Source organism: Nematolebias whitei, chromosome 6 (assembly GCF_014905685.2).
Source record: "Nematolebias whitei isolate Nwh7 chromosome 6, NemWhi1, whole genome shotgun sequence".
In the NCBI taxonomy this organism is placed as follows: domain Eukaryota; kingdom Metazoa; phylum Chordata; class Actinopteri; order Cyprinodontiformes; family Rivulidae; genus Nematolebias; species Nematolebias whitei.
In genome coordinates, this window is record NC_056503.1 from 8,710,418 (window position 1) to 8,723,215 (window position 12,798).

Consider the following 12,798-nt stretch of genomic DNA (forward strand, 5'->3'; position numbering starts at 1 on the left):
TGTAATTAATCCCCCTATCATCGCAACGGTGGGGGCAGGTTGTTACATCTGGTGGCCAGTATGGGGAGCTAGTGTTCTTGTGGAGTTTGGTTGCTATATGTATAATTTTTGGTTGTTGTTTGTGAGACGGTGAAGGGAAGTTAAATTAATTCAGGCACAAGTATTTTACATTATAACCACTCTGAGTTGATTTTGTTTTCATTTACAAGTGTTGATGGCCCAAATTAGTGTTTGTACATTTTTGGTGTAGGGAAAGTATATGGTGAACTTTAAGGGTTGGAATAGTGGCATAAATGCAAGTTGTGTTTTTTTTTTTGGCTGTTTGTGGAAACATATTTTACGTATATTACATTCATACATATTTTATTCAAATACTGATTTTTTTTTTTTTTTTTTGCATACATCATCACATTACAGCGCTTAGAGGACCCTAACTTCAGTTATGTCTGCTTCAAATCATTCAGATTCCTCCTCTTCTGAGGAGTCTGCATCTGATCAGCTTTCAGCATCTCTTGGGAAATTTGACCAGCAACCATCCACTCTGCCAGAAGATGCATGCCTCCACCAACACGTTACAGTCAGGCTAAAACCAGGCAATTCAGATGTAACTCACTTAACTTCCATGCTCAATAGCATGTATCTGGATCAACCAGGGGTTCAAGCAGACGCTGGGGTTAATACAGAAGCTGAGCCATTGGCAGAACAATTCTCGGATCTCCAGCAGAAAGTTGAGGCCTTGGAACAACGCCTCCAAGAGGCGATTGACAGCACTCTCCATCGAGAGGAGGGACTCAGGGCTGCTATTGACTCCTCTGCTGTCTTGATAAAAGAATATGTAGAGGACCACCTCCAGAAGTTGGACCAAGAGGTTGTGGCCTGTCTTAAGCGTAGGGACAAACGGTGGTCGGAGGAGCTAAAACAAAAAGTCCACAGAGGTGCTCACTCTTGGGGGCCGTCTAGTTATTCGACTCCAGCTTCCCATGGGCACGATAGTGGACTGGCAGGGGAGAGAGAAGCTGCCCAGACATCCCATTATGCTGCTACCAGACCCCCTATTAAGATGGAGTTTCCTCAGTTTGGAGAGTCCCGCAACACCTCAGATGTGACTGATTTTATAGAGCATTGTGAGAACTTCTTAACTCTCAGACCTTTGTTAGATGTGGAGCTCCTAGGCACTCTAAACTCTGTTCTGAAAGGACCCGCACGCAGTTGGTGGCTGGCAACACGAACTAAAATAAAGGATTGGGTTGACTTTAAGGCTGCATTCCTGGAAGCCTTCCTGCCTACCGATTACCATGCCGAAATAGAGGAACAGCTCCGCACAAATGTTCAAGCACCAAACCAGTGTGTGAGGGATTTTGCTTATGACCATCGAGCCCTGTGCTTAAAGTGGAGACCGGACATGGTTGAGGAAGAAATTGTCCGCAGAATCCTGAGTGCCTGCAATCCCAGGTTGGCCAGTGGACTAAGAGGCATCGTAACCACGGTAGAACAACTTGTGAAAGTGGGGTCGCTGATCGAAAGGGATTGGAGCAACTCTCGGGATTACTGGAGTAGAGTGCAGCAGGCCCACCCTTCGGACAGACCAAGGAAAACAGGCAGAAAGTTTGAGCACAGCCAAGTCCGTGGACATGGAGGAGAGGTGGCTGCATTCCAGGCGGTACTGTCCCTGTTGGTGGTTCCTGTAACTATTCGAGGAACCACAGGAGATGCTGTCCTTGACTCTGGATGTACTTATTCCCTCATTAGACAAAGCCTGTGGAAGAGGATAAGCACACCCGGTGAAACCCTGAGTAGAAGTGAAGTACCAAAGTTTGTCATGGCTAATGGACAAGAAAGTCAAGCAGAGGGAAAAACTATCCTACTGCTTGGATTTCATGATGTCCACATCACCATCCCTGTGCATGTCCTAAATGATGAGCAACTTTGTATGCCATTGTTACTTGGGTTGGACTTTATGAATGCTAGTCAGATTGTCTTAAAGCCACATCTCAGGAGTTATGGGCTGCCGGATGGAAAAGAATACAAATTCAAGGTCAGATCACGAGATGAGCTGTGTTGGAAGGATGCACAGTTATGCATCAATTTTTACCTGGCTGTGGTGGAAGACTCGCAGGCTAAAACTCCTGCTGTCCCACTTTTGGAAGTCCAGCCTGAAGAGGTGCGGTCGCTGCTCCAGAAGTGGCCCACTGTTTGGACAGAGGCTGTTGGAGCCACCGAGATCATTAGCCACCACATTGTGACTTCCGACGAGCTTCCTGTGAGACGCCGAGCTTATAGGGTGTCACCCCAAAAACAAGCTGTTATTGAGGCTGAACTGGAAAAAATGTTGCAAAACAACATAATTGAACCATCAACTTCTGCATGGGCAGCACCAGTGGTGTTGGTGCCACGGAAAGACGGCACACCACGCTTTTGTGTGGATTTTCGTGGACTCAATGGAAAGACTCTTCATGATGCCTACCCTATGCCACTGGTGCATGAGATCCTAGAGTCTCTGCGAGGTGCTCAATTCTTCAGTTCCTTAGATCTCAAGAGTGGCTACTGGCAGGTTGCCATGAGCAAAGAGAGCAAGAAAAAAACTGCCATGATTACTCATAAAGGTTTGTTCCAGTTTAAGGTAATGCCTTTCGGCCTGAGGAACGCCGGCGCCACCTTCCAGCGATTAATGGAAACAGTTCTCGGAGAACTAAAAGGAAAAAACTGTTTTGTTTACATCGATGACATCATAGTGTTCTCTAGCACCATCGAACAACATCTGCAACATCTTGAGGCTGTGTTTAAAAAGCTCCATGATGCTCACCTCACCTTAAACATAAAGAAATGTTGTCTGCTTCAGACCCGTCTTAGATTCCTGGGCCATGTGGTCTCTGGAAAAGGAGTGGAGGTCGACCCAAGTAAAATCCAGGCCATCTCCGACTACCCACCTCCTGCTGACTTAAAGGGTCTGCAGAGGTTTCTTGGCTTAGTTGGCTGGTACCACAAATTTGTACCCAGATTGGCAGACTTGGTTGCTCCCCTGAATAATCTAAAAAAAAAGAATGTACCTTGGGAGTGGTCATCAGAGTGTCAAGTATCATTTGAACACCTCAAAACACTGCTGCAGTCTCCTCCAGTCCTCGCTCAGCCACAGTCACACCTTGGCTTCCAGGTACATTGTGATGCCAGCGACGTGGGATTGGGAGCTGTCCTAATGCAAATGGTGGAGGGAGAGGAGAAAGCCATTGCATTTGCCTCTAGAGCGCTCCATGGGGCTGAACTCCGTTATTCCACCTCGGAAAAGGAATGCCTAGCGGTTGTATGGGCAGTTGAAAAATGGCGCCACTATCTGGAAGGAGAGATGTTTGATGTGTTTACAGATCATGCTGCACTAGCCTGGGCATTTAACTGCCCAAAGACATCATCCCGGCTTACTAGGTGGACATTAAGGCTGCAAGCATTTACATTTCGTGTACATTACAAAAGAGGGTGCTGTAACGCTGTCCCTGATGCACTGTCACGTGCACCACCTGGGCAGGAAGGTACCATCAATGTTGCTATGGCAAAAGACTACTGGACAGATCTCCCCAGCTCACTACAAGATATTGAGAGGGCCCAAAAAAATGATTCTCTTTGCATGGAGCTTGGACAAACGGTCACCCTTCCAGCGCCTGGGCGTATACATCACATGTATCAACAAGGTGTCTTATACCGGGGCGTTCCATCCAAATATGGAGGGTTCAACTACCAACTGGTTGTTCCGGCTGATCTGACAGCACATTTCCTCACTTACTACCATAACAGTCCGGTGGGAGGCCATTTGGGAAGGCTTAAAACCCTTCTAAGAATTTTGGAAGTGGCTTGGTGGCCAACAATAAGGAAGGATGTATGGAGTCATGTCAGGGCCTGCCAAACTTGCCAAAAATACAAGGGCTCTAATGAGAAGCCTGCTGGACACTTCGATTCACCAGACGTTGGTGCACCAGGGGAAATGTTGGGGGTAGACTTTATGGGGCCATTCCCTCCTAGTAAAGCCAGGAACACTGTGTTGATGGTGGTGGTAGACTATTACTCCAAATGGGTGGAACTATTCCCATTGAGAGATGCCAAGACCCCTAAAGTCTGTCATATCCTCAGGAACGACATATTTACCCGATGGGGGGTGCCTGCATATTTGGTGTCAGATAGAGGACCGCAGTTTACCAGCCACCTGTTAAACAGTTTGTGCACATCTTGGGGAGTAGTCCAGAAATTGACCACTGCTTATCACCCTCAAACCAACCTCACTGAGAGAGTCAATCGGACCCTGAAGACAATGATTGCTTCATTTGTTGGACATCAACACCAGGATTGGGACAGATGGCTCCCGGAGTTCAGGCTGGCTATAAACTCAGCAGTGCATGAGACTACTGGTGTTTCCCCAGCAATGTTGGCCCTCGGTCGTAAGTTAAAGGATCCTCTGGAGCGTCTCATTCACCAAGCGCCTACACCAGACATGCCTACATATCATACATTACATACACAAACAAAAATACGACAGGAAGTCAACAGACATGTGGGTATGGCCAAAGCCCGACAAGCTAGGTACTATAATGCACGACGTAGGGATGTACACTTTACAGTCGGTGATCTAGTCTGGGTTAGGGCACACCCTTTGTCCAAAGCTTCAGCTAAGTTCTCTGCAAAACTTGCACCCAAATGGTCAGGGCCTGTGAGGGTAGAGAGACAGCTTAGTCCTGTTACTTACCGTGTGTCAGGGTTGACCGATAAAAGTAAAGTCGATACAGTCAATGTGGCCGACATTAAACCCTTCTATGGCCCCGATAAGCCGCTGGCTGGGGGGGGGGGATGTAATGGTCACTGACCGATTAATACAGCGTTAGATGTATTTCCATTTTTTTTAATTTTATATATTGTCTACGCTGCAAACTATGACCATTTATTATTAATTATTGTCCCCTGTAAGGTAATGTTTGTGTTCTGAATGGAAGTTTGAACTTGTTTATTTGTTTGTGTAAATTTGTCTGTGTAAAAATACGTTTTGGGGAAGAGAGCTTAAAAGGAGGAGGAAGTGACCGCGTCGGTCTCTCTTGCCTTGGAGTGCGCACCTGCCGAGGAGGATTTGGCGTGAGGCCGTTGCCCTGGACTGCCTGTGGACCGTTTATCACCCTGAGTTGGGATCGCGGGGGATCAGTAACTTTTTCTTACCCAGGACTGCAGGGGAGGCACGCTAAATGGACCTTGAGTTTCTGGTGAGATCGCTTCTTTTTATTTCGGCGCGCCGATGCCTGGATGGATTGAGTGGGCGTTTCCCTCGTCCCACTTGAAACAAACTTTCCTTCTAAGAGAACATTCGGACTGAAAGTTGGTGCAGCTTGGTTTTTGATTTATGGGGTTTGTCTGCAGATATGTAAATGTTGGGGGGGGGGTGAAGCGTTCGGGTTGTTTATGTGCACAACTGATGTGTTTGTTTAAATTGTGTAAAGGGCATTAAATGTTAGCCTGCGTGGCCAATATCAGCAGTTGTTTATGAGAGCTTTTTTTTTTTGCATGTGGGGTGAATTATTTTCTGTTTATTAGGTTATGCTTTCTACTCAACCATTATAAGTTTTAAGCACCGTCAGCTTCAGACACTGCCCGTGACGTATTTAGCGTTATGTAATTAATCCCCCTATCATCGCAACGGTGGGGGCAGGTTGTTACAAAGTTTTTAAAATATCTACTTCTGGCTTCATATTTAAGTGAATCATGACATTTCATCACAGTTTGAAAAGGGTCAAATAAACAATACTGTACATTAGGGTTAAAGAAGTTGGACACAAGAATGCAAAGTGGCATGAGAAGCACAAGTAAAATAACAATAGATTTAATTCTAACAAAATAAAGAGGATGATGGAGCGGCACAAAGTTTACAAAATACCTGAGGAGGCACAAGGAAAACTGAAAGATGTGGCAAGAAAACACGACAATGCTCAACGAACAATATAATGAAAGCTGACAGAATATATTGACAAGGACTAATGAGAAAGTGGAGACACCTGGGATGAAAAACTGGGAGCAGGTGAGAGTGGGCGGAGCAAGTGGGACTGGGCGGAGCTACAGCTGAGGAGAATTGACTGAGGGAAATGACCAATCGCACAGAGGAAACACAGAGGGATGGAACAAAGCACAAAATATGGAAAACAAAAATAATATCCAAAAAATGAAATGAAGCTAAGCAAGACTAATAAATAAATAACACAGATACTGGCACTATTTTAATCCTACTCCACCACTTAAATGCACGTTTTATTATCCATAAAACTAAATAAGTATTATACCAGGTGCTCATGAGAGTATGTAAATGTGAACATGTGTATATGTGGGTGGGTTGTAAAAACAATTGATCTTTATTAATGCATGTATGCGGATATGTAAGTGTGCATACATACAGATACATTTTTACATATGATTTCTTGGCAAATAACCAAACACAACTATGAGAGAAATGTAAACTTTAGAATGGAATGACATGGATAAGATTATTAATTTTATACCACTGAGACACAAGGACCCATTCTAAAATAACCAATGCTTTGGATTAAAATAACGCTATAAAATATTTGTGTCACTTACAAATAATGTAGGATTTTTTTAAAATTATTATTATTTGAATAATCCTGTGCAAATAAGATTAAAGACAAATCATTGAAAAAGGTTTTGAAATATATTTCAAGAAAATAGTTGAAATATTGACAAAATGCAAAAACAATATATGATTTCAAAAAGTGTTTGAAAGATAGTATCAGAGGGGGATCTAATACCCAAACCACCATTGGTGCAAAGACCTATGGCAAATGATTTGTAGTGGCATTAGAATTCAGATTGGGTGTATATATATATATATAGTATGAGTAGTAAAGTATAATATTGTAATGAGTATTAATGCTTTAAAATAGGGGTGCACCGATAAATCGACCCTGATTTCCTTAATTTTGGGAAATCAGAATTCAGCCGATACGTGCACGTGAAACCGATTTTACAGATTGTTTTTGTAGTTTTAACAACAATTGTCTGAACTTCATTTATATTTCAGAGCACTACCTCATGGCCAGTTAAAACTAGTTTTATTTTTTTCTAGAATATTGTTCAAGGGCATGTTTTTCAACAAAATAATATTGTAAAATTGAAGGTGCATTGTGAACTTATAACACCTGACAGTGTCGCATATAAAACATTATTGGTATCGGCCAAAATCGGAATAGGCAGGTCAGACTTATCAGAAATTGGTGATAGGTGATTGGCCAGAAAACTGCAATCGGTGCACCCCTACTTCATAACAATTGTTTCATTTTTGAGTCATCTGGATTGAAGTTAAATGGTAAATAGACTGTATTTATATAGCACCTTTGTATCTTATGAAGACACTCACAGCTCTTTACAACAATCTGTGCCTCATTTACCCATTCATACAGCACTCTAGATCTCTACAAAGCTAATTGAACAAATCATTCTAAAGAGACTAATCAGCACTTTAGATCACATTCATACACCGATGGGACACACATCAGAGGCAATGAGCGGTTCAGTGTCTTGCCCAGGGACACTTCGGCATGTGGTGGATTCGAACCCCCAACTCTTGCATTGGAGGACGACTGCTCTAACCACTCAGCCACAGCTGCCCTTGTTGTTCCATAAGTTTCCTCCAAAGGCTAATTAGTTATAAATCTGCATCAGCTCATTACTTTTTGAGATTTTGATTGACATCTGTCCACTGGTCTATGACATATTTTGTTAAATGACACACAGGTGAGTACATGATGATCCTTTTTTCATGGCAGCGACTGCTTAAGACGTCCTGATGGAGATAATCAGTAAGTGAAAACAGATGAGGGAGGCTAAGTGTCAGAGAAGAGCAGAAAGCTCAAGTAAAACAGATCAGCACAGCAGTGATGCAACACATTGTGTAATAGGTGTCACCTGGTGCTCCATTCACAGAAAGTATCACACTGCAGGGTTCTCCTCACAGCACGTTATGATCTGTGTGGAGTTTTCAGCGACTTTCAATTCTCTCATAGTTCAACATTTCGAATAAACAATAATTATAATATCATTTAATAATAAAAAATAAATATAAAATTAGGGCAGCATGATGGCACAACTGGTAGAGCTGCTGCCTTTCAGCGAGCAGGTTACCCTGGTTCAAATCCCAGTCCGGGGGCCTTTCTGGGTGGCGTTTGTATGTTCTCTCTGTGCGTGTGTGGATTTTCTCCGGGTACTCCAGTTTCCTCCCACAGAACAAAAACATGCATGTTAGTCTGATTGGTAACTCTAAATTGTCTCTAGGTGTGAGTGAGAGAATGAATGGTTGTTTGTCTCTTTTGTCTCTGTGACCCTGTGATGGACTGGAGACCTGTCCAGGGTGTCCTCTGCCTCTCGCACAGTGATAGCTTGACATAGGCACCAGTGGCCCCCGCAACCTGATAAGGAAGAAGCGGGTAAAAGATAATGGATGGATAGTTAGTATTGCCCTAAAGCAAACAGGACCATCCAAAAACTTGAAATCTTTACAGTTAGTTGGCTGCATGTACCATTTTACATCAGCTGATGGCAGAGTTGGATCATTTAGGGGTGATTATAACCTGAATGATCAAATATATGAGAACAAATATTATTTTATCATACTAGAATAAATTGTAGTCTACCATTTTGTGTACGCTTAGACAGTATATACCACTGAAAGTACCGAAGTTCGTGCTCAATAATACAGGTAGAAAAATTCAAGAAATTTATGTCAGGTCCTCTGGAAAGTTTAGACAAAACATTTCAACAAAAATACATCTCCAGAGGACCTGACTTAACTTTCCTGGATACCACTGAAAAAATTTCCATAAGAATTAGACATGGCTTTAAAACACTTTGTAGCCACCCACAAACATACTTTCCTTTTTGATACATGAGTGTTTTGTGTTTTCAGACAGCGTAGTCCAAGTAACAGCTAAGAAGGTATATTTAAAAAATATATTGTTTTTTTTGTCCTCACTTGCCCTTGAGCAAGACGGATGCTTTTTCTTCCCGCTCCTGCCTTCCTCCAGCTTTTTGCTCTCTGTCCTGTGTATCGGAGCTTCTATCTACACATTTTCCGAATTGTAAATTACTGTTGTGAATTTTTTCAGCTGGAATTTCAACGCAATTGATAAAAAAATTTCAGCCAAGCGACAGGGGATCTGTGGGGAAAATGGAAAATGATGTGCCTTTCTGTGTTGTCTCTGGAGGATGTTGAATATTTTTACATCATTGTATTTATGATGATTTCCCGATTGAGTTTGTTGATTCCTATAAATATTTGGGTATCTTGGTCGACTCGCATCTCTCTTTTAATCTTCATGTGGAAAACTTGGTAAAGAAACTGAAAGTTAAACTGGGTTTCTTTTTCAGAAACAGATCCTGTCTAACTCTGAATGTTAGGAAACACCTCGTAACTGCGACTTTCCTTCCCTCCATTGATTACGGTGACATTATTTACATGAACGCTCCTACAAGAACCCTGCAGATGTTGGATGCTGTCTATCATGGTGCACTAAGATTCATAACTGGCTGTAACTACCATACCCACCACTGCACCCTGTATTCACTGGTTAACTGGTCCTCAACTTCACACAGACTCTCTGACTGGTACATTTTCCATCTTTAAATCAGTTCTTGGGCTGCTTTCTTCATACATCTCCTCCTACATGTCTCTGCATGAGTGCAGCTACAGCGTGCGCTCTCAGGACATTATTACCTGCAGTGTCCTCTCAGTGAGGACTGAACTAGGCAAAAGGACCTTCTCCTACTCCGCTCCTGTTTCCTGGAATATCTTGTAAAAAGATCTGAAGCTCTCGACCTTGACCTCTCTAAGGGATTTTAAATATCTGTTAAGATCATGGCAAGAACCAATACAGACATGTTCCTGTTTTTAGTTTTCTACATTTGCCTTATAATCTAGCTGTTTTTTCTACTTTTTTTTGTGCCATCTTATTTTAATTTGTTAAAAAAAAAAATCTGTATGACTCTTTTATGATTGTATATTGTTGTCGTCATTCTTTGTTGAAATCAGTTCTCTCTTATAAATGAGTCCTCGAGGCTCATTGTGATAAACCTGTATAAATAAAGGTTGAAAATATGATAGCAGGGTTTCTGCTTTTTGGCACCAGCGGATACCAATGTTATCGGCTATTAAGAAAGACGGCGGCAGCAGTTTCGGCCATGGCAAAGCTGCCGACCTTATGTGAAGGATTAGTTTGTGCTTCGAGCTCTCAGACTCAGCTGATTAATGAGCTCAACCATAAGAAGGAAGCGATTTATGAGACTCATAGACCATTTGTGGCTTCTGGAATTTGCCAGAAGGGGTCCAACAACTACTTAATTTTTAAAGTTGACATTAACATAATAAAAGTCAAGTAGAAGTCGAGTAGTTGATGACATCATAGGCTCTCAAGATGCAAAAATAAATAAATAAATAAATAAAACAATAAAAAAGCATAATTTATTATTTACCAAAAAAAAAAGACCAACAAAACATTGGGAGTGTATATTATGCTCCTACTGTTTATCATACTGCAAATAAGTCACAGGAAAACCAAAACTATTAGTTATTATTATTAAGTGGCAAAAGTGAAAGAAACGTGCAGCACGTCAAAAACAAAACTTTAAACAGTGGGGCGGAGGACCACCCGCGGTGCTGCACATTAGGTTTAGTTTTAGAGATTAATATGTTTATAGGTTTAGAGATGAATTTTTTTTGCTTTTTGTTTGTGGAACAAGGTCAGAAGGAAGCTGGTTCTGGTTCGGTGGATTGGACCCGGTGCTATAGCATATTCTGTGACCTGCAACAGCAACACCACCCCCTATGGTCACAGTATACGGTGGTCACAGAATATGGTGTAACACCAGTTCGCAACGAGCACCAAACAGTTGATTCATTTTCTGTTTCCTTACAGTAGTTGAACCAGAAGATTCATCTTTAGTGAAATATTTCCATACTACTGATGCATTTCTACCTGTTTGCCAAGACTGGGCCTGCTCCGCTCCATCTGTCTGCTTGGAGGAATCCATTTTGTAGCTTCTACTAGTAGCTCGGTGTGGATCACATGATGCAATGACGTAACTGCAAATACTCTACGTGAGATTTAAAAACTCACAAGATGTCCTAAAATCAACGTGTCGGTTACTCGAGTAGACTGTTAAAGCTCTACTTGCCAGCAGAACTCAAGGCTGACGAGAAAAACAGTCTGCCTGTACAAAAATAACTGTGGTTTATCTGAATCTGGCCTCCCCGTTCGGCCCTGAATAGGCCAACTAATCAAATTGCTTCTGGGGATGTGTAAACTAAAAAGGCACCCCCATACACCCCAAGAACTTCTGTGAATTATTATCAGAGCTGTACCGGCTGAAACTTTAACATCTTATCAGGACTATAGAACTGTCTGGAAGTATTTCATGGACAAATCTCACCGTCTTGTTGTCAAATACATATGTAATGTGTCTATAAATGTGTTTGCTGGTACTTTGTAGATTTTTGATGCCTTCAATCATGTCCTGACAAGGAAAAGGTGTGAAGAGAGCTTTTTTTTTAATACTACTATCCCATCCTCATGGTCTTCCCCCTTTTCCATCTAAAGAATAAGGGGCCGGGCTCCAAGGAGCTGCAGCCACATACACTCCACCCATCTTTTGGACGACTGTACAGAATATATCCTCGCTCTACTTCTGTGCAATGATAATAAAGCTTATTCTGATTCTGATATACTGTATTTATTATTTTGTTTTCTCAGTAGGGCTAAGGCTTTAACAAAATACAGCATCAAGAAGTATTGCTGAGTGTCATATCATAGAACAGTGACGGTCAGAGGTTGCTTCTTAGATACTTGCAGTTCATTGCACTTGGTTAGGAAGTTTCCTGACAACACCCCTTTCCCAATGGATGATCATCCTGCTGTTGCCTCTGTTGTGTTCTTAGATTGTATACAGGAAATGCATTAATGTTCTGTTCAAATGCTGTCACTGCTTCTTGCTAGAGGGTGCTGCTGTAACAGTGTGGAGCAGAAGAGACTGTGTTAAGTAGATGCAATGAGGAAGATGAGGATAATCTATAATGGCATCTGGCGTAGTGGCACAGTTACTGAAATAAAATGTGCAGATTTAACTGTTGTTTCCTATTTTCATTACAACCTCCACAACAAAATTGGCAATGGAGTTACTGGAGTTTGAATACTGAGTCCACTATGTTTCCTGCATACTGATAATGAGATTTCTTTACCATTTGCAACATGGCAGAAAATATTTGATATTTACATGCTCATCAGAAATGCTTGAGGAAATGAATGGGTGGAGGCAAGACAAAATGCTGTTTTACTACACCGCTTGGGTCAAGAAGGAGCTCACAGCATAATGTGTGTTTTACACACTACCAGAACGAGATACAACTTTTGATAAAGCCATGGCTGCGCTCAAAAGACAGCTAGTCCTTTAAGTTAATGTGTTAATGTGTTGATTCTACCCCTGTATGGGCTGTAGATGCTGCAAATGCCATTGTTAAAGGGAAAAGAGGGGTGGGAACAGCTCAGATATGTGGACCTCACACCATGTTCATCGTAAACAGGCAGGAGCAACGGCATTGCTACAAACCGGATTCCAAAAAAGTTGGGACACTAAACAAATTGTGAATAAAAACTGAATGCAATGATGTGGAGATGGCAAATGTCCATTTTTTTATTCGTAATATAATATAGTGACAGATCAAAAGTTTAATCTGAGTAAATGTAACATTTTAAAGGAAAAATATGTTGATTCAAAATT